This window comes from Mirounga angustirostris, unplaced genomic scaffold (genome assembly GCF_029215605.1).
Source record: "Mirounga angustirostris isolate CCGP_5_RB_7025 unplaced genomic scaffold, mMirAng1.0.hap1 SCAF_12, whole genome shotgun sequence".
NCBI classification, from domain to species: domain Eukaryota; kingdom Metazoa; phylum Chordata; class Mammalia; order Carnivora; family Phocidae; genus Mirounga; species Mirounga angustirostris.
Window position 1 is genome coordinate 88,403,533 of NW_026991720.1, and position 18,644 is coordinate 88,422,176.

Below are 18,644 nucleotides of genomic sequence, written 5' to 3' on the forward strand. Positions count from 1 at the left end.
CAAAGAAGACATGACATTCAATCTGGCCAGGAGTTATACAAAAAAGTGCTCAATATTACCAATCAACAGGGAAATGCAAACCAAATCCACAATGAGAAATTAACTCACATCTGTCAGAATAGTTATCATCAAAAAGACAAATGTAAATCAAAACTACAATGAGATACCCTCCTCACACCTGTCAGAACGGCTAAAATCAACAACACAAGAAACAACAGGTGTTGGCGAGGATGGGGAGAAGAAGGAACACTCATATACTGTTCGTGGAAATGCAAACTTGTGCAGCCACTGTGGAAAACAGTATGGAATTTCCTCAAAAATTTAAAAATAGAACTACCTTATGATCCAGCAATTCTACTACTGGATATTTACACAAAGAATACATAAACACTAATTCAAAGGGATGTATACACCTATGTTTATAGCAGCATTATTTACAATAGCCAAGAAAGCAGCCCAAGTGTCCCTCAATTGAAGGATGGATAAAGAAGATGTGAGATATATATATATATATATATATATATATATATATATATATATATATGAGATATATATATATATGAGATATATATATATATATATATATAAAATGGACTATTATTCAGCCATAAAAAAGGACGAAATCCTGACATTTGTAATGACATAGAAGGAGCTAGGGAGTATGATGCTAAGTGAAATAAACCAGTCAGAGAAAGACAAATACCACATGATTTCACTCATATATGGAATTTAAGAAACAAAACAAACAAGCAAAGAGAAAAAAATAAGAGAGAGAGAGACAAATTAAGAAACAGACTCTTAATTATGGAGAATAAACATGGTTACCAGAGGGGAGGTGGGTGAGGGGATGGGTTAAATAGGCGGTGGGGATTAAGGAGTGTCCTATTGAGCACTGGGTGATGTGTGGAATTGTTGAATCACTGTATTGTACACCTGAAACTAATATAACACTATGTTCACTAAATGGAATTACAATAAAAACTTAAAAAAAAAAGAAAAAAGATAAGCAATAAGTGTTGATGCAACCCTTTTGTACTATTGGTGGGAGTGTAAATTGGTGCAGCCTCTATGGAAAACAGCATGGAGTTTCCTCAAAAAATTAAAAATAGAACTATGATATGATCTAGCAATTTAACTTCTGGATATTTATCTGAAGGAAACAAAATCATTATCTTGAAAAGATATTTGTCCTCCCATGTCCAATCCAACATTATTTACAGTACCCAAGACATGGAAACAACCTAACTATCTGTTGAGGGATGAATGAATACAGAAATGGTGGTATATATATTTACAATGGAATATTATTCAACTATAAAAATAAGGGAAACCCTGCTATTTTCAACTACATGGATACCCTGAGGTCATTATGCTAAGTGAAGTAAGTCAGAGAAAGACAAATACTATATAATCTTAATTATATGTGGAATCTTTAAAAAATGAACATATAGAAACAGAAAACAGATTGGTGATTGCCAGAGGCAGGAGGTGGGGATTGAGGGGTGAGGGAATTGGGTGAAGGTGTCAAAAGGTATAAACTTCCAGTTGTAAGATAAGTCTTGAGGATGTAATGTACAGCATGGTGACTTTTTTTATTGAAAAAGAGAGCAAGAGAAAACAAAAGAATAGTAATGAGAGTACTACACTTTAAAACCAGTGTGTCCTGGTCCTGTTCCTCCAAGAAAAAGGTGCCATGAGGGGATTGGATGTGCAAGGATTTTATTAGGGACAATATCTGCATGAAAGGAAAGAGGGAGGAAGTCAGGAAAGGTGAGGAGAGCCAGCAGACCAAGATGCAAAGCACAATCAGATACTTGATAAGTATTTATTGAAGAAATTAGAAACTTCTTGAAGAAATTAAGTCATGGGACAAAATAAAAGACTTATATTCACACAACTTCTTATAATGACATTAAGGAATTCTAGTGAAGAAAAAGATCTTAGATATAAACTAATCCTGGGTCACAGCTATGAGAGCAAGGCTTTGAGAAGGAACACGGGGTTCCCAGGGTCTGTGCTGGGAATAGCCACTGGGCTGGACTGAAGCAGGTAGCTAATTTACCTGGGTGGTCAGAAGCAGACAAGTGCAAAGAAGGTGAGTGGGAGGTGTAGATGAGGAGCAAGCCAAGTCAATGCAGGGTTGATGCCTCAAGTCTGAGGAGTTATAAATAGGAGATGAGTCAAATAATCAGTAGCCCAGAAAATCAGGAAAAAAGAAGTGCTAGATGGACTGAAACAAAACAATTCAATTCTCAGGTGGTGAGTAAGGCAAGTGTTTTAGGGATCGTTTCCCCCCCAAAATATAGCTTTATGGTACAGGAAAAAACCAGCTAGTTTTACATGTTATTGATAAAGCCCACAAAGATGAAAGAGATGCTTAATTCCACACAAATAAATACCCTTAGGATACCTGGTGTGATAGTCATCACAAAGACAGTTTTATTAAAGACTGGCCATGGGGTACTCCAATCACGTCCATGAAGTGTGTTTAGAATAATATGTGTGCTATATACCATATTTAAAGACTTTCAAGGACTGCTCTGAGTAATGTATTTCAATGTGAGTGAAAAGATTAAGATGAAAGAACAGAAGTCAGAAACTTTAAGGGCAGGCACAAAACACAAGGAGATTAAAAATTAAGCCTTTAAACCACTTTTATAATATTGATTTGGTGCACTGGAGAGTATAGCATTAATTGCAACTCAATACAAGGCTAATCAGGGATAATGGTGCATCCATCAATTTAAGAATTTAACATGCCCACCAGGGCATTTTCTCAATACTTGAGATTTTTCCAAAAAATAAAATGTACCTTCTCCCAAGAATTTTTCCTATTATTGATTCTGTGTAAAACATAAACAATCTATTTGAGCAGGAGAAAACCGGAGTTGGGGGAAATCAAGTAGGAAGTTGTTGCTTAAATTCCTGTAAGAGATTATGGTGGTCTAAAAAGGAGATATTAAAAGTGTCAATGGAATGGAAAGAAGTTGATGACTTGAAGATATGCGGAAGGAGGATCAGACTTGGTAGTTGCTTGAGTGAGAGGAGAAAGGATCAGGAGCTAACGAGTGCACACGGTGATTTGAGCAGCCATGTTGGCAGTCTACCTCAAGGGCATCCATATGGAGACACACTGGTCAGCAGCTGACTACAAGGGCCCCAGAGCTTCTTCCCCTCCATGGAAATTTGCACATTTATGCTCTCTGTCTAAACCTTTTGTTCTCAAACTCACATCACTTGGACCCACCTCATCTTCTCATGCTTCTCTACTCCTCCTTATGCTCCATTCATTTTTTTCCCTAGTACTTCTTTTTTTCCCCTATTTTTTAACTTTTATTTTTTTATTTTATTGTTATGTTAATCACCACACATTCCATCATTAGTTTTTGATGTAGTGTTCCATGATTCATTGTTTGTGCATAACACCCAGTGCTCCATTCAATATGTGCCCTCTTTAATACCCATCACCAGGCTAACCCATCCCCCCACCCCCTCCCCTCTAGAACCCTCAGTTTGTTTCTCAGAGTCCATAGTCTCTCATGGTTCATCTCCCCCTCCAATTCCCCCCACTCCTTTTTTCCCTTCCTACTATCGTTTTTTTTTTTTAACATATAATGTATTATTTGTTTCAGAGGTACAGATCTGTGATTCATCAGTCTTACACAATTCACAGTGCTCACCATAGCATATACCCTCCCCAATGTCTATCACCCAGCCACCCCATCCCTCCCAGCCCCCACCACTCCAGCAACCCTCAGTTTGTTTCCTGAGATTAAGAATTCCTCATACTAGTGAGGTCATATGATACATGTCTTTCTCTGACTGACTTATTTCGCTCAGCATAATACCCTCCAGTTCCCTCCATGTCGTCACAAATGGCAAGATTTCATTTCTTTTGATGGCTGCAAAATATTCCATTGTATATATATACCACTTCTTCTTTATCCATTGATCTGTCGATGGACATCTTGGCTCTTTCCATAGTTTGGCTATTGTGGACATTGCTGCTATAAACGTCAGGGTGCACATACCCCTTCGGATCCCTACATTTGTATCTTCGGGGTACATACCTGGTAGTGCAATTGCTGGATCGTATGGTAGCTCTATTTTCAACTTTTTGAGGAACCTCCATACTGCTTTCCAGAGTGGCTGCACCAGCTTGCATTCCTACCAACAGTGTAGGAGGGTTCCCCTTTCTCTGCATCCACGCCAACATCTGTTGTTTCCTGACTTGTTAATTTTAGCCATTCTATATACCAACAACAAGACAGAAGAAAGAGAAATTAAGGAGTCAATCCCATTTACAATTGCACCCAAAACCATAAGATACCTAGGAGTAAATCTAAACAAAGAGGCAAAGAATCTGTACTTAGAAATCTATAAAATACTCATGAAAGAAATTGAGGAAGACACAAAGAAATGGAAAAACGTTCCATGCTCATGGGTTGGAAGAACAAATATTGTGAAGATGTCAATGCTACCTAGAGCAATCTACACATTTTAATGCAATCCCTATCAAAATACTATCCACTTTTTTCAAAGAAATGGAACAAATAATCCTAAAATTTGTATGGAATGAGAAAAGACTTCAAATAGCCAGAGGAATGTTGAAAAAGAAAAGCAAAGCTGGCGGGATCACAATTCCGGACTTCCAGCTCTATTACAAAGCTGTCATCATCAAGACAGTATGGTACTGTCACAAAAACAGACACATCGATCAATGGAACAGAATAGAGAGCCCAGAAATGGACCCTCAACTCTATGGTCAACTCATCTTTGACAAAGCAGGAAAGAATGTCCAGTGGAACAAAGACAGTCTCTTCAACAAATGGTGTTGGGAAAATTGGATAGCCACATGCAGAAGAATGAAACTGGACCATTTCCTTACACCACACACAAAAATAGACTCAAATGGCTGAAAGACCTAAATGTGAGACAGGAGTCCATCAAAATCCTAAAGGAGAACACAGGCAGCAACCTCTTTGACCTCAGCCGCAGCAACTTCTTCCTAGACACATCGCCAAAGGCAAGGGAAGCAAGGGCAAAAATGAACTGTTGGGACTTCATCAAGATAAAAAGCTTTTGCACAGCAAAAGAAACAGTCAACAAAACCAAAAGACAACCGACAGAATGGGAGAAGATATTTGCAAATGACGTATCAGATAAAGGACTAGTATCCAAAATCTATAAAGAACTTCTCAAACTCAACACCCAAAGAACAAAGAATCCAATCAAGAAATGGGCAGAAGACATGGACAGACATTTTTCCAAAGAAGACATCCAAATGGCCAACAGACACATGAAAAAGGGCTCAACATCGCTTGGCATCAGGGAAATCCAAATCAAAACTTCAATGAGATACCACCTCACACTAGTCAGAATGGCTAAAATTCCCTAGTACTTCTAAAGCATCCAAGGCCCCTGCTCATCTTGAAAGTCCTCACAAAATCATCCCTTCCAGATTTCCTCCTTCCTCCTCATTTTCAACAGGCCAACTAAAATGAGCCACCTCACTGTCTTGCATGGAAAGAAGCCTTAATACAGACAGAGCCCTGTTTCCATTCATTTCTCCCTGTGAGCATTTCTTTCTCCTTCCTTTACTAACCCTACTATCACCTAAAACCACAATAACAACCCAATGCAAAAACAGAAGTCTGGAGATAGTTGTTCAATTGTATATGACAAATTTCATTTCCAAATTAGAACACCACAATTTCCACACAACCAATGGGTGGGTTCTTATTTTTACATCTGTGCACCTTAAAGGACCCTTTTAGGTAATCTTTTTTTTTTTTTTTAAGATTTTATTTATTTGACAGAGAGAGAGACAGTAAGAGCAGGAACACAAGCAGGGGGAGTGGGAGAGGGAGAAGCAGGCCTCCTGCGGAGCAGGGAGCCCGATGAGGGGCTCGATCCCAGGACCCTGTGATCATGACCTGAGCCGAAGGCAGACGCTTAATGACTGAGCCACCCAGGCACCCCTAGGTAATCTTTTTGTAAAAACAAAGTAATAATCTTCCACAAAGGTGAGTCAAATTCTCAGTCTTTAAAGGCAGACACTGCTTGCAACTTTTAGAAGATATCTCCCTTTTTTTTTTTCTAATTTTTTTATTGGTATGTTAATCCCCAAACATTACATCATTAGTTTTAGATGTAGTGTTCCATGATTCATTGTTTGTGCATAACACCCAGTGCTCCATGCAGAACGTGCCCTCTTTAATACCCATCACCAGGCTAACCCATCCTCCCCTCCTCCCCTCTAGAACCCTCAGTTTGTTTTTCAGAGTCCATTGTCTCTCATGGTTCATCTACCCCTCTGATTTCTCCCCTTTCATTCTTCCCCTCCTGCTATCTTCATCTTTTTTTTTTCTTAACATATATTGCATTATTTGTTTCAGAGGTACAGATCTGAGATTCAACAGTCTTGCACAATTCACAGCGCTTACCAGAGCACATACCCTCCCCAGTGTCTATCACCCAGTCACCCCATCCCTCCCACCCTACCCCTGACTCCAGCAACCCTCAGTTTGTTTGCTGAGATTAAGGATTCCTCATATCAGTGAGGTCATATGATACATGTCTTTCTCTGATTGACTTATTTCGCTTAGCATAATACCCTCCAGTTCCATCCACGTCGTTGAAAATGGCAAGATCTCATTCCTTTTGATGGCTACATAATATTCCATTGTATATATATACACCACTTCTTCTTTATCCATTCATCTGTCGATGGACATCTTGGCTCTTTCCACAGTTTGGCTATTGTGGACATTGCTGCTATAAACATCGGGGTGCACATACCCTATCTGATCCCTACTTTTGTATCTTTGGGGTAAATACCCAGTAGTGCAATTGCTGGATCATATGGTAGCTCTATTTTCAACTTTTTGAGGAACCTCCATACTGTTTTCCAGAGTGGCTGCACCAGCTTGCATTCCCACTAACAGTGTAGGAGGGTTCCCCTTTCTCCACATCCCCGCCAACATCTGTCATTTCCTGACTTGTTAATTTTAGCCATTCTGACTAGTGTGAGGTGGTATCTCATTGAAGTTTTGATTTGGATTTCCCTGATGCCAAGCGATGTTGAGCCCTTTTTCATGTGTCTGTTGGCCATTTGGATGTCTTCTTTGGAAAAATGTCTGTCCATGTCTTCTGCCCATTTCTTGATTGGATTCTTTGTTCTTTGGGTGTTGAGTTTGAGAAGTTCTTTATAGATTTTGGATACTAGTCCTTTATCTGATACGTCATTTGCAAATATCTTCTCCCATTCTGTCGGTTGTCTTTTGGTTTTGTTGACTGTTTCTTTTGCTGTGCAAAAGCTTTTTATCTTGATGAAGTCCCAACAGTTCATTTTTGCCCTTGCTTCCCTTGCCTTTGGCGATGTGTCTAGGAAGAAGTTGCTGCGGCTGAGGTCGAAGAGGTTGCTGCCTGTGTTCTCCTTTAGGATTTTGATGGACTCCTGTCTCACATTTAGGTCTTTCAACCATTTGGAGTCTATTTTTGTGTGTGGTGTAAGGAAATGGTCCAGTTTCATTCTTCTGTATGTGGCTATCCAATTTTCCCAACACCATTTGTTGAAGAGACTGTCTTTGTTCCATTGGACATTCTTTCCTGCTTTGTCAAAGATGAGTTGACCATAGAGTTGAGGGTCCATTTCTGGGCTCTCTATTCTGTTCCATTGATCGATGTGTCTGTTTTTGTGCCAGTACCATACTGTCTTGATGATGACAGCTTTGTAATAGAGCTGGAAGTCTGGAATTGTGATGCCGCCAGCTTTGCTTTTCTTTTTCAACATTCCTCTGGCTTTTTGGGGTCTTCTCTGGTTCCATACAAATTTTAGGATTATTTGTTCCATTTCTTTGAAAAAAGTGGATGGTATTTTGATGGGGATTGCATTGAATGTGTAGATTGCTCTAGGTAGCATTGACATAGAAGATATCTTCCTTTTCTAATCCCCCTTTCCATATATAAAATATGTCCCAATGATTTATGGTAAATATATTTTAACAAATTATTATCATATTATATACAGTTGACCCTTGAATGATGTAGAGGTTAGGGGCACTGACCCCCCCACACACATATAATTTTATAAATCCACATATAACTTTTGATTCCCCTGAAACATTACTCTAATAGCCTGCTATTGACCGGAAGTTTTACTGACAACATAAAGAATCAACACATATTTTGTATGTTATATATATTATATACTGTATTCTTACAATAAAGTAGGCTACAGAAAAGACAATGCTATTAAAATCATTAAGTAAGAGAATATACATTTATAGTACTGTTGTAAAAAGTCTGCACATAAAGGGACTTGTGCAGTTCAAACCTGCATTATTCAAGGGTCAACTGTATAGGAAAGCAGAAAAAAGGTTAGTCTTCGAAGAAAAAATCTCTGGCCTATACCAGTTAGGATTAGATCTGGCTGTGGATAACAGAGACCCAAATACTGGCTTGAACATGAAGGGAGCTTGTTTTTCTCTCATCTCCAAGTCTGGAAATGGGTATTCCAAGATTACCATGGGGGTTCTGCCCTTCAACTTCTAGTGATCCTTGACCCCATACAGCTTGTCACTCCGCTATCTAGGCTGTGGACTCTGCCCTCAGAGTCCAAAATGACAGCAAGAAGTCTAAGTTTCACATCCATGTTCTGGACAGAAGGATAGAGAAAGACTACCTACCTCCTCAAAAAGGAAAGTGTGTAAAACAGGCAATCTTTTAGGATTTGAATTTAAGAATTATTGCAGGACTTTCACTAGTCAGAACTTGGCCATATACTTTGCCTAGGCATAAGAGGGGCTGAAAAAGATCATCTCTTTTCTGGATGGCCACCTGCTAGCAAAAATGTACAGTTTCTATTACTAAGGAAAAAGGGGGAAATAGATTTGGGGGGGTTAACCAGTAGTTCTGTCACAGACTAAACTTCTGAACATTTCCTTAAAACAAATTTTTAGATTACTGAGTTAAAATGCATATACATATTTTTTTAAGGCTTCTAGGTGAAACAGCTAACCAACTACTCATCAAAATTGACATTCTTCTCTTCTCTCTGGGCACACAGACTATATTTCCTAGTCTCCCTTGCAATAAGATATGGTCATTACTGAATTGTGGCTAATGGGATTTGAGCACAAGTGATGTGTGTCATTTCCTTGCCTGGTCCTAGAAAGCTTGCATATTTCCACCTTTCCAGCTTCTCAGAATGGAGATGTGCCTCACATGAACTTGGCAGCCACATATTAAAGATGGCAGAGCTGGCAGCACCTGTTCTCCTATCTAGTATTTATTACATGTCCAAGAAATAAACTTCTACTCTTTAAGTAATTTTCTTCTGGGGGATATTTTTGTTACAAGAATTAATTAATCTACCTTAACTAAGATAAGGCTCTTAAATACTGTGAAATTATTTCTAGAAAGATTCTATCAATTTCCATCCCACCAAGAGGAGATGTACAGACCTCTCTTCCTTAACACAGTATTATAATTTAAAAAAATGTTTGCCAATTTGGTAGAAAAACACCTCACCATTCTATATGCATTTCTTTGTTTTCGTGTGATGCTGAACATTTTGAAGTTTTACTATTCTTTGTGTAACTTCGTTCCCCTCTTTTTGGTTGCAGTCACAAACTTAGTATCTTTTAAACGATTGCTTTTTTTTGGGTTAGATTAATAACCCTAGTTGTCAAGATTGGTCCTACACTGGACAAAGCCAGCAAATGAACCTCCTTCTTAATATAAAAGATAAACTAAAGAGTGGATCGTTTATTTGTTTTGTAAAACAAAAAGAAATCAGGCTAAAAGAGAGACAGGAATTAAGCTGGAGATTGAGAGAACTGCTCTCAAGTAAAATAGTAAATGGCCAGAAGAGCCCAGACTCATATACTTCCTGCAGTACAGATTTTGAAGTCCTTCATTCAATTAAGTAAGTAATAAGAAAGCTTATTCTTCTCATCTCATACTTAGGGAACTGGGCTTGAAGTTCATCTAAGGGTCTATTACTGTTTCTTATCTATCAGCTGTTAATGGTTTGAAGAAATAGCTTGTAGTAAAATCCTGGTTTCTGAAATTCTCTACATATGCATGAGACATTTTTTCATAACTCTTCCTATCTCGGATTCTCCTACTTTTTTCACATGCCACAACCTGTCCAACAGCAAATATTATTAGATTCTACTTATAGATTTCTGTGGTGATTTATTCCCATCCATAATACTTTTCACTGTTGGTCCTTGGTGTATTTTAGAATCCCTTCCTGGGAGATAGGGTGGGGACATAAACTGATTGTGGGATGAGACAGAGACAGGTAACTTAAATACCATGTAGTAGGTTGTATTTGTTTCTATTTGCTAGATACTTGAGTTTGTCCTGCTGTGTTCACTTCTTACTCTTCTCCAGCCAGCTCTCTGCTCCTCAGCTGAGGTGGATCACAGTAACAAGCCCCATTGTCCTTGCTGTCCAGGTTAGTTCTGCCAGTGGAAGCCCCAGAAGGAGGGAGAAGAGCTAGGTTGGGGTGCTAATTCTCTTGGCTCCTTCCCTGTGGATTTGCCTCAGACTGTCTGTGTCCCACAACAGATCCACTTGTAGGTCTCTCTCTCCCTCCAAGTTCCCTTCCCTTCTCTATCCCATCAGGTCTAGAGATGTAAGAACTGTGCTGGGGCTAGTCCTGTGTTCCTGAAATATTCTTCTGGTCTCCTCTATTTTGTCCACATTTTTTAATTAGATATAAGTAAACCCTTCTCAAGTTATTCTATTTTGAATGTGTCATCCATTTTCTGAGATGCTGATCTACACCATCTTGATGAAATGTGTCACCATTGCCTTGTTGCATGATAGTCATAAATTTCATTTTTCATTTTCATTCTATTGAATTCATGTTTTAAGGAACTTTTTATTTTTTATTTAATTTGACTTTTGTTTTTTGTTTTTTTATTTAAATTCAATTAACCAACATGTAGTACATCATTAGTTTCATATGTAGTGTTCAATAATTCATCAGTTACGTATATCACCCAGTGCTCATCACATCACATGCCCTTCTCAGTACCCATCACCCAGTTACCGCATTCCCTCACCCACCTCCCCTTCAGCAACCCTCAGTTTGTTTCTCATAGTTAAGAGTCTCTCATGGCTTGTCTTCCTCTGATTTCTTCCATCCAGTTTTCCCTACTTTCCCTTATGGTCCTCTGCACTGTTTCTTGTATTCCACATATAAGTGAAACCATATGATAATTGTCTTTCTCTGATTGACTTATTTCACTTAGCATAGTCCCCTCCAGTTCCATCCATGTCGATGTAAATGGTGGGTATTCAACCTTTCTGATGGCTGAGTAATATTCCATTGTATATGTATACCACATCTTCTTTATCCATTCGTCTGTTGAAGGACATCTCGGCTCCTTCCACAGTATGGCTATTATGGACATTGTTGCTATGAACTTTGGATCACTATATTTGTATCCTTGGGGTAAATACCTAGTAGTGCAATGGCTGGGTCGTAGGGTAGCTCTATTTTTAACTTCTTGAGGAACCTCCATACTGTTTTCCAGAGTGGCTGTACCAGCTTACATTCCCACCAACAGTGTAGGAGTGTTCCCTTTCTCCTCATCCTTGCCAATATTTGTTGTTTCCTGTCTTGTTAATTTTAGGCATTCTAACTGGTGTAAGGTGGTATCTCATTGTGGTTTTGATTTGCATTTCCCTGATGACAAGTGATATGGAGCATTTTTTCATGTGTCTGTTGGCCATTTGTATGTCTTCTTTGGAGAAGTGGCTGTTCATGACTTCTGCCCATTTCTTGATTGGATTCTTTGTTCTTTGGGTGTTGAGTTTGGTAAGTCCTTTATAGATCTTGAATCCTAGCCCTTTATCTGATATACCATTTGCAAATATCTTTCCTCATTCCATAGGTTGCCTTTTAGTTTGTTGACTGTTTCCTTTGCTGTGAGGAAACTTTTTATCTTGATGAAGTCCCAACAGTTCATTTTTGCTTTTGTTTCCTTTGCCTTTGGAGATGTGTCTAGCAAGAAGTTGCTGTGGCTGAGGTCACAGAGTTGCTGCCTGTATTCTCCTTTAAGATTTTGATGGAGGGGTGCCTGGGTGGCTCAGTCATTAAGCGTCTGCCTTCAGCTCAGGTCATGATCCCAGTGTCCTGGGATCAAGCCCCACATTGGGCTCCCTGCTCTGCGGGAAGCCTGCTTCTCCCTCTCCCACTCCCCCTGCTTGTGTTCCCGCTCTCACTATCTCTCTGTCAAATAAATAAAATCTTAAAAAAAAAAAAGATTTTGATGAATTCCTGTCTCATAATTAGGTCTTTCATCCATTTTGAGTTTATCTTTGTGTATGGTGTAAGAAAATGGTTCATTTTAATTCTTCTGCATGTGTCTGCCCATTTTTCCCAGCACAATTTATTGAAAAGACTGCTTTTTTCCATTGGATATTCTTTCTTGCTTCATCAAAGATTAGTTGACCATAGAGTTGAGGGTCTACTTCTGGGCTCTCTATTCTGTTCCACTGATCTAGGTGTCTTTTTTTGTGCCAGTACCATGCTGTCTTGATGATCACAGCTTTGTAATATATTTTGAAGTCAGGCATTGTGATGCCATCAGCATTAGCTTTCTTTTTCAACATTCCTCTGTCTATTCAGGGTCTTTTCTGGTTCCATACAAATTTTAGGATTATTTGTTCAGCTCTGTGAAAAAATGTCAATGGCATTTTGATAGGGATTGCATTGAATGTGTAGATTGCTCTGAGTAGCATAGACATTTTAACAATGTTTCCCTTCCAATCCACGAGCATGGAGTGTATTTCCATCTCTTTGTGTCCTCCTCAATTTCTTTCATAAGCTTTCTGTAGTTTCTGAGTACAGATCCTTTACCTCTTTGGTTAGGTTTATTCCTAGGTATCTCTTATGGTGTTTGGTGCAATTGTAAATGGGATTGATGCCTTAATTTCTCTTTCTTCTGTCTCATAGTTGGTGTTTAGAAATGCAACTGATTTCTGTGCATTGTTTTTGTATCCTGCCACATTGCTGAATTGCTATATGAGTTCTAGCACTTTGGAGGTGGAATCTTTTCGGTTTTCCATATAGAGTTTCATGTCATCTGAGAAGAGTGAGAGTTTGACTTTTTCTTCATCAATTTGAATGCCTTTTATTTCTTTTTGTTGTCTGATTGCTGAGGCTAGGACTTCTAGTACTATGTTGAACAACAGTTGTGAGAGTAGGCATCCCTGTCATGTCCCTGACCTTAGGAGAAAAGTTCTCAGTTTTTCCCCATTGAGAATGATATTCACTGTGGGCTTTTTGTAGATGGCTTTTATAAAAAGATTTTTTTATTTATTTGACAGAGATAAGAGAGCACACAAGCAGGGGGAACAACAGAGGGAGAGGGAGAAGCAGGCTCACTGCTTAGCAGGGAGCCCAAGGACCCTGGGATCTTGATCCTGGGATCATGACCTGAGCCAAAGGCAGATGTTTAACTGACTGAGCCACTCAAGCACCCCTGGCTTTTATGATATTGAGGTATGTTCCCTTTATCCCTACACTGTGGAGAGTTTTGATCAAGAAAGGATGCTGTATTTTGTCAAATGCTTTTTCTGCATCAGTTGAGAGGATCATATGATTCTTGTCCTTTCTTTTATCTGTGTGATGTATCACGTTGATTGATTTGCAAATGTTGAACCACCCTTGCATCCCAGGAATAAATCCCACTTTGTCATGGTAATTAATCTTTTTAATGCACTGTTGGATCCAATTGGCTAGTATCTTGGTGAGTATTTTGGCATCTATGTTCATCAGGGATATTGGTCTGTAAGTCTCCATTTTGATGGGGTCTTTGTCCGGTTTGAGGGTCAGGGTAGTGCTGGCCTCATAGAAAGAGTTTAGAAGTTTTCCTTCCATTTCTATTTTTTTTTTTATTTGACAGAGAGAGAGATAGCGAGAGCAGGAACACAAGCAGGGGGAGTGGGAGAGGGAGAAGCAGGCTTCCTGCCGAGCAGGGAGCCCGATGTGGGACTCGATCCCAGGACCCCGGGATCATGACCTGAGCCGAAGGCAGACGCTTAACGACTGAGCCACCCAGGCGCCCATCCATTTCTATTTTTTGAAACAGCTTCAGAAGAATAGGTATTATTTCTTCTTTAAATGTTTGGTAGAAATCCCCTGGGAAGATATCTGGCCCTGAACTCTTGTTTTTTGGGAGGTTTTTGATTACTGCTTCATTTTCTTTGCAGGTTATGGGTCTGTTCAGATCTTTTATTTCTTCCTGTTTCAGTTCTGGTAGTTTATAAGTTTCCAGGAATGCATCTATTTCTTCCAAATTGCCTAACTTGTTGGCATATAGTTGCTCTAATATGTTCTTAAAATTGTTTGTATTTCCTTGGTGTTGGTTGTGATTTCTCCTCTTTCATTCATGATTTTATTAATTTGGGTCCTTTCTCTTTTCTTTTGGATAAGTCTGGCTAGGGGGTTTATTGATCTTATCAATTCTTTCAAAGAACTGGCTTCTAGTTTCGTTGATCTGTTCTACTATTCTTCTGGTTTCTATTTCATTGATTTCTGCTCTAATCATTATTATTTCTTTTCTCCTGCTGGGTTTAGGCTTCATTACAGAAAATGGAAGCTGGAGCTTTCTCCAGCTCCTTTAGGTGTAAGGTTAGCATGTATATTTGAGATTTCCCTAATTTTTTGAGAGAAGCTTGTATTGCAATGTACTTCCCTCTCAGGATCATCTTTGCTGTATCCCAAAGTTTTTGAACAATTGTGTTTTCATTTTCATTTGTTTCCATGAATTTTTAAAATTCTTCTTTAATTTCCTGGTTGACCCATTCATTCTTTAGTAGGATGCTCTTTAACCTCTAAGTGTTTGAGTTCTTTCCAAATTTCCTTTTGTGATTGAGTTCAAGTTTCAAAGCCTTGTGGTCTGAAAATATGCAGGGAATAATCCCAATCTTTTGGTATTTGTTGAGACCTGATTTATGAATTAGTATGTCATCTATTCGGGAGAAAGTTCCATGTGCACTTGAGAAGAATGTGTATTCTGCTGCTTTAGGATGGAATGCTCTGTATGTATCTGTGAAGTCCACCTGGTCCAGGGTGTCATTCAAAGCCCTTGTTTCCTTGTTGATCTTCTGCTTAGATGATCTGTCCATTGCTGTGAATGGGTGTTGAAGTCCCCCACTATTATTATATTATTATCTGTTTCTTTAATTTGGTTATTAACTGGTTTATATAATTAGCTGCTTCCAAATTAGGGGCATAAATATTTATAATTGTTAGATCTTCTTGTTTGGTAGACCCTTTATGTATGATATAGTGTTCCTCTTCATCTCTTACTACAGTCTTGGTTTAAAATATAATTTATCTGATATGAGGATTACTACCCCAGCTTTCTTTTGAGGTCCATTAGCATGATAAATTGTTCTTCACCTCCTCACTTTCAGTCTGAAGGTGTCTTTACATCTAAAGAGAGTCTCTTGTAGACAGCATATGGATGGGTCTTGCTTTTTTTTTCTCTAATCTGATACCTTGTGTCTTTTGATTGGAGCATTTAGCCCATTTACATTCAGAGGAACTATTGAAAGATATGAATTTAGTGCCATTGTATTACGTGTAAATTTCCTGTTTCTGTAGACTGTCTCTGTTACTTTCTGGCCTATGTTACTCTTGGGCTCTCTTTGCTTACAGGATCCCCCTTAATATTTCTTGCAGGGCTGGCTTGGTGGTCACATATTCTTTCAGTTTCTGTTGTCCTGGAAGCTCTTTATCTCTCCTTCCATTCTGAATGATAGCCTTGTTGGATAAAGTATTCTTGACTGCATGTTTTTCTCATTTAGTATTCTGAATATATCATGCCAGCCCTTTCTGGCCTGCTGGGTCTCTGTGGATGGGTCTGATGTAAGTCTAATGTTCCTACCTCTGTAGGTTAGGAACCTCTTGTCTCAAGCCGCTTTCAGGATTTTCTCTTTATCTTTGAAGTTTGCAAGCTTCACTATTATATGTTGGGGTGTTGATCTATTTTTATTGATTTGGGAGGGGTTTTCTCTACCTCTTGGACATGAATGCCTGTTTCCTTCCCCAGATTAGGGAAGTTCTCAGCTATAATTTGCTCAAATACACCTTCTTGCCCTTGCTCTCTCAGGCACCCCAATAATTCTGGTGTTGGTATGTCTTATAGCATCACTGATTTCTCAAAGCCTGTTCACATGTCCTACAGTTGTTTTTCTCTCTTTACCTCAGCTTCCTTTCTTTCCATCAACATGGATTCTATGTCACTGACTCTCTTTTCTGCCTCCTTTACCCTAGCTGTTAGAGTATCCAATTCAGACTGCATCTCAGTAGTGCATTTTTAATTTCAGCCTTATTAGATCTCATTTGTACACTAAGAGATTCTCTAGTGTCTTTTATGTTTTCTTCAAGTCCAACTAGTAACTTTATAATTGTTATCCTGAATTCCATCTCTGATATTTTATTTATATCCATTATCAATTAGATCTGTGGTAAAGTATTAACTCTGGTTCTTTCTTTTGTTGTAAATTCCTCCTTCTAGTCATTTTGCCCAGAGGAGAATGGATCCATGAGAGCACTATGAAAAATATCAACCATGACCCAAGCAAAATACATACTAGACAAATCCAAAGAGGTCAGAAACCAAAAGAAAAGAAAAAGCAAATGAAAAAGCAAAAGAAAAAAAGAGGGCGGGGAGAGAATATAATTTCACAGGGTGGACAAAACAGGGTGCTCTAATTGGTCCTGAGTGTATTTTGGTCTCTGTGTTAGAAGACACTAAATCTCAAAATTGTAATGAAAACAAAACTTATATATATATATAATTGAATAGAGTGAAAGGAAGCCAAAAATGAAAACTATATCTATAAAATGTAAATGTAAAAAATGGAAGTTAACAAAAGACTTAAAAACAAAGAATTGATAAAATAAGAAACTTTTTGAAAAGGAGAAACAGGAAATGGAAAATTTTAAACTAAAAGATAAATGAGTCATGAAAAAAAACCTTCAAATTTTATATACTATTTTCCCCTAGCACTGGAGTTTTACAGTCTTGTGTGGTAAATTCCTGTTCACCCGTTCTTCCAGTTGGTCTTCTGGGGGAGGAGCCTGTTGCACTGCTTCTCAGGTGTCTTTGCCTGGGAGGAGTTGCACTGCCCCTTGCCAGGGGACCAGGCTTAGTGTAAGCTGGTCCTGTGTGTGGGTTTTGTTCCCTGAAGGCTTTCTGTGCCTCTTTAGAGGATCAAAATTAAAATGGCCATGCCCTGATCTCCAGCCCCAGAGTTGAAAGATCATGGTCCCCCCTCTTCAGTAAACGTTCAGAGATAAATGGTCTTCACTTTTGTGTGTACCAAACTCTGCAGACTCATGCAGTGCAGGGCTACAATGATCCTCCCAGGGGAAGGCAGAGGTTCCCCCATTACTGCACTTTGTAGGACCCTGGTGTGGAGAGCAGTCGCCTAATTGTGCACACACCTGCTCCGCCCCTCCACATGGAAGGCAGAGGGGCCCCCGAGTTCCTGTTCTTTGCACCATCCCCACGCAGAGAGCGGTCACTTGATGGAGCTCCCACTAGCAGTTTATGGTGAACTGAGCTGAGAGCCTCCTCCCAGGCTCACTGACCATAACCAGGTTCCCTGTTCCAATGCTTGGGAACTCTACCAGTTCAGGCACCCCAGTTATTTCTGTGCCTCCGGGGATCCTGAGACCACACTGTCCCACCTAGATTTTTGCCACTTTTCACTACCTGAGCTCCTTATAGGCAGGGCTGTCTTTCACTAGAACAGATTTCTAAGGGTTCCAATTTTGCCCTCCAGGGATATATCACTTTCCAGTAGCCGGCTTACTGAGGTTCCCTCACCACCTCCCGCTAATTATCTTCCAATGTATCCCCTCAGATTCACTTCAGATATATTCCCCTCAGATATATCCCTTCATATTCTGCACCTCCTACCTTGCAGAAAGTGGTCGCTTTTCTACTTGTAGATTTTCAGATATTCCTTTCTTACATCTCAGGATGAATTCATGGGTGTTCATAATGATTTGATAGTTATCTAGCTAAATTCAAGGGACCAGATGAAATGAGGTCCCGTATTCTTCCTCCATCTTGCTTCCTCTGATAGAAGTCTTAAGGAACTTTTTAATGTTTTATAGTTATCAAGTTTGATAAGTAGCTTTCAGGAATGCAACAACCATATAGCTGTGTGTGTTTGTATACATATGTTTAAAATATTTGTCATCTGTATATATAGTGCACAGCTCCCATGGATACAAATCAGAATCACCTGAGGAGCTTTTTTTAACCATGATATTTAGACCTTACCCCAGATTTACTGGATAAGAATTTGTAGAGTAAGACTAAAACAAATGTAGTTTCCAAAATTTTGATGTGCTCTCCTATTTAAGATCTACTATATATGATATAGTCACAGCAACTAAGCTTCTACAAGAGTAACCACATGCTCAATATCATATAGATGGCATTTAATAAGTCCTCTGTGTATGTTGAATAATAGCAATACATGTTAGTTATAAAATAACACTCATTCTAGGACATCTTTTAGAGTATCACTGATAAGGTAAAATTGACATCCTCATTCCGTAGGATAAGGCCCATTTCACTTTGTAAGAGGCC

General features: G+C 39.0%; 1 long non-coding RNA gene across 3 annotated transcripts in view; it reads right to left on the bottom strand.

Annotated features, from left to right (window-relative positions):
• LOC123835684 (uncharacterized) overlaps positions 1–18,644 on the bottom strand; it is a 282,269-nt gene that overhangs the window by 74,610 nt on the left and 189,015 nt on the right. The window contains exon 7 of one of the 3 annotated variants that reach the window (XR_010406595.1): positions 4,120–4,249. The exons of the other annotated variants lie outside the window; for them this stretch is intronic. This is a non-coding gene — a long non-coding RNA (uncharacterized LOC123835684). Of the gene's footprint in view, positions 1–4,119; positions 4,250–18,644 lie in introns of those variants that run through there. 3 annotated transcript variants of the gene reach the window in all.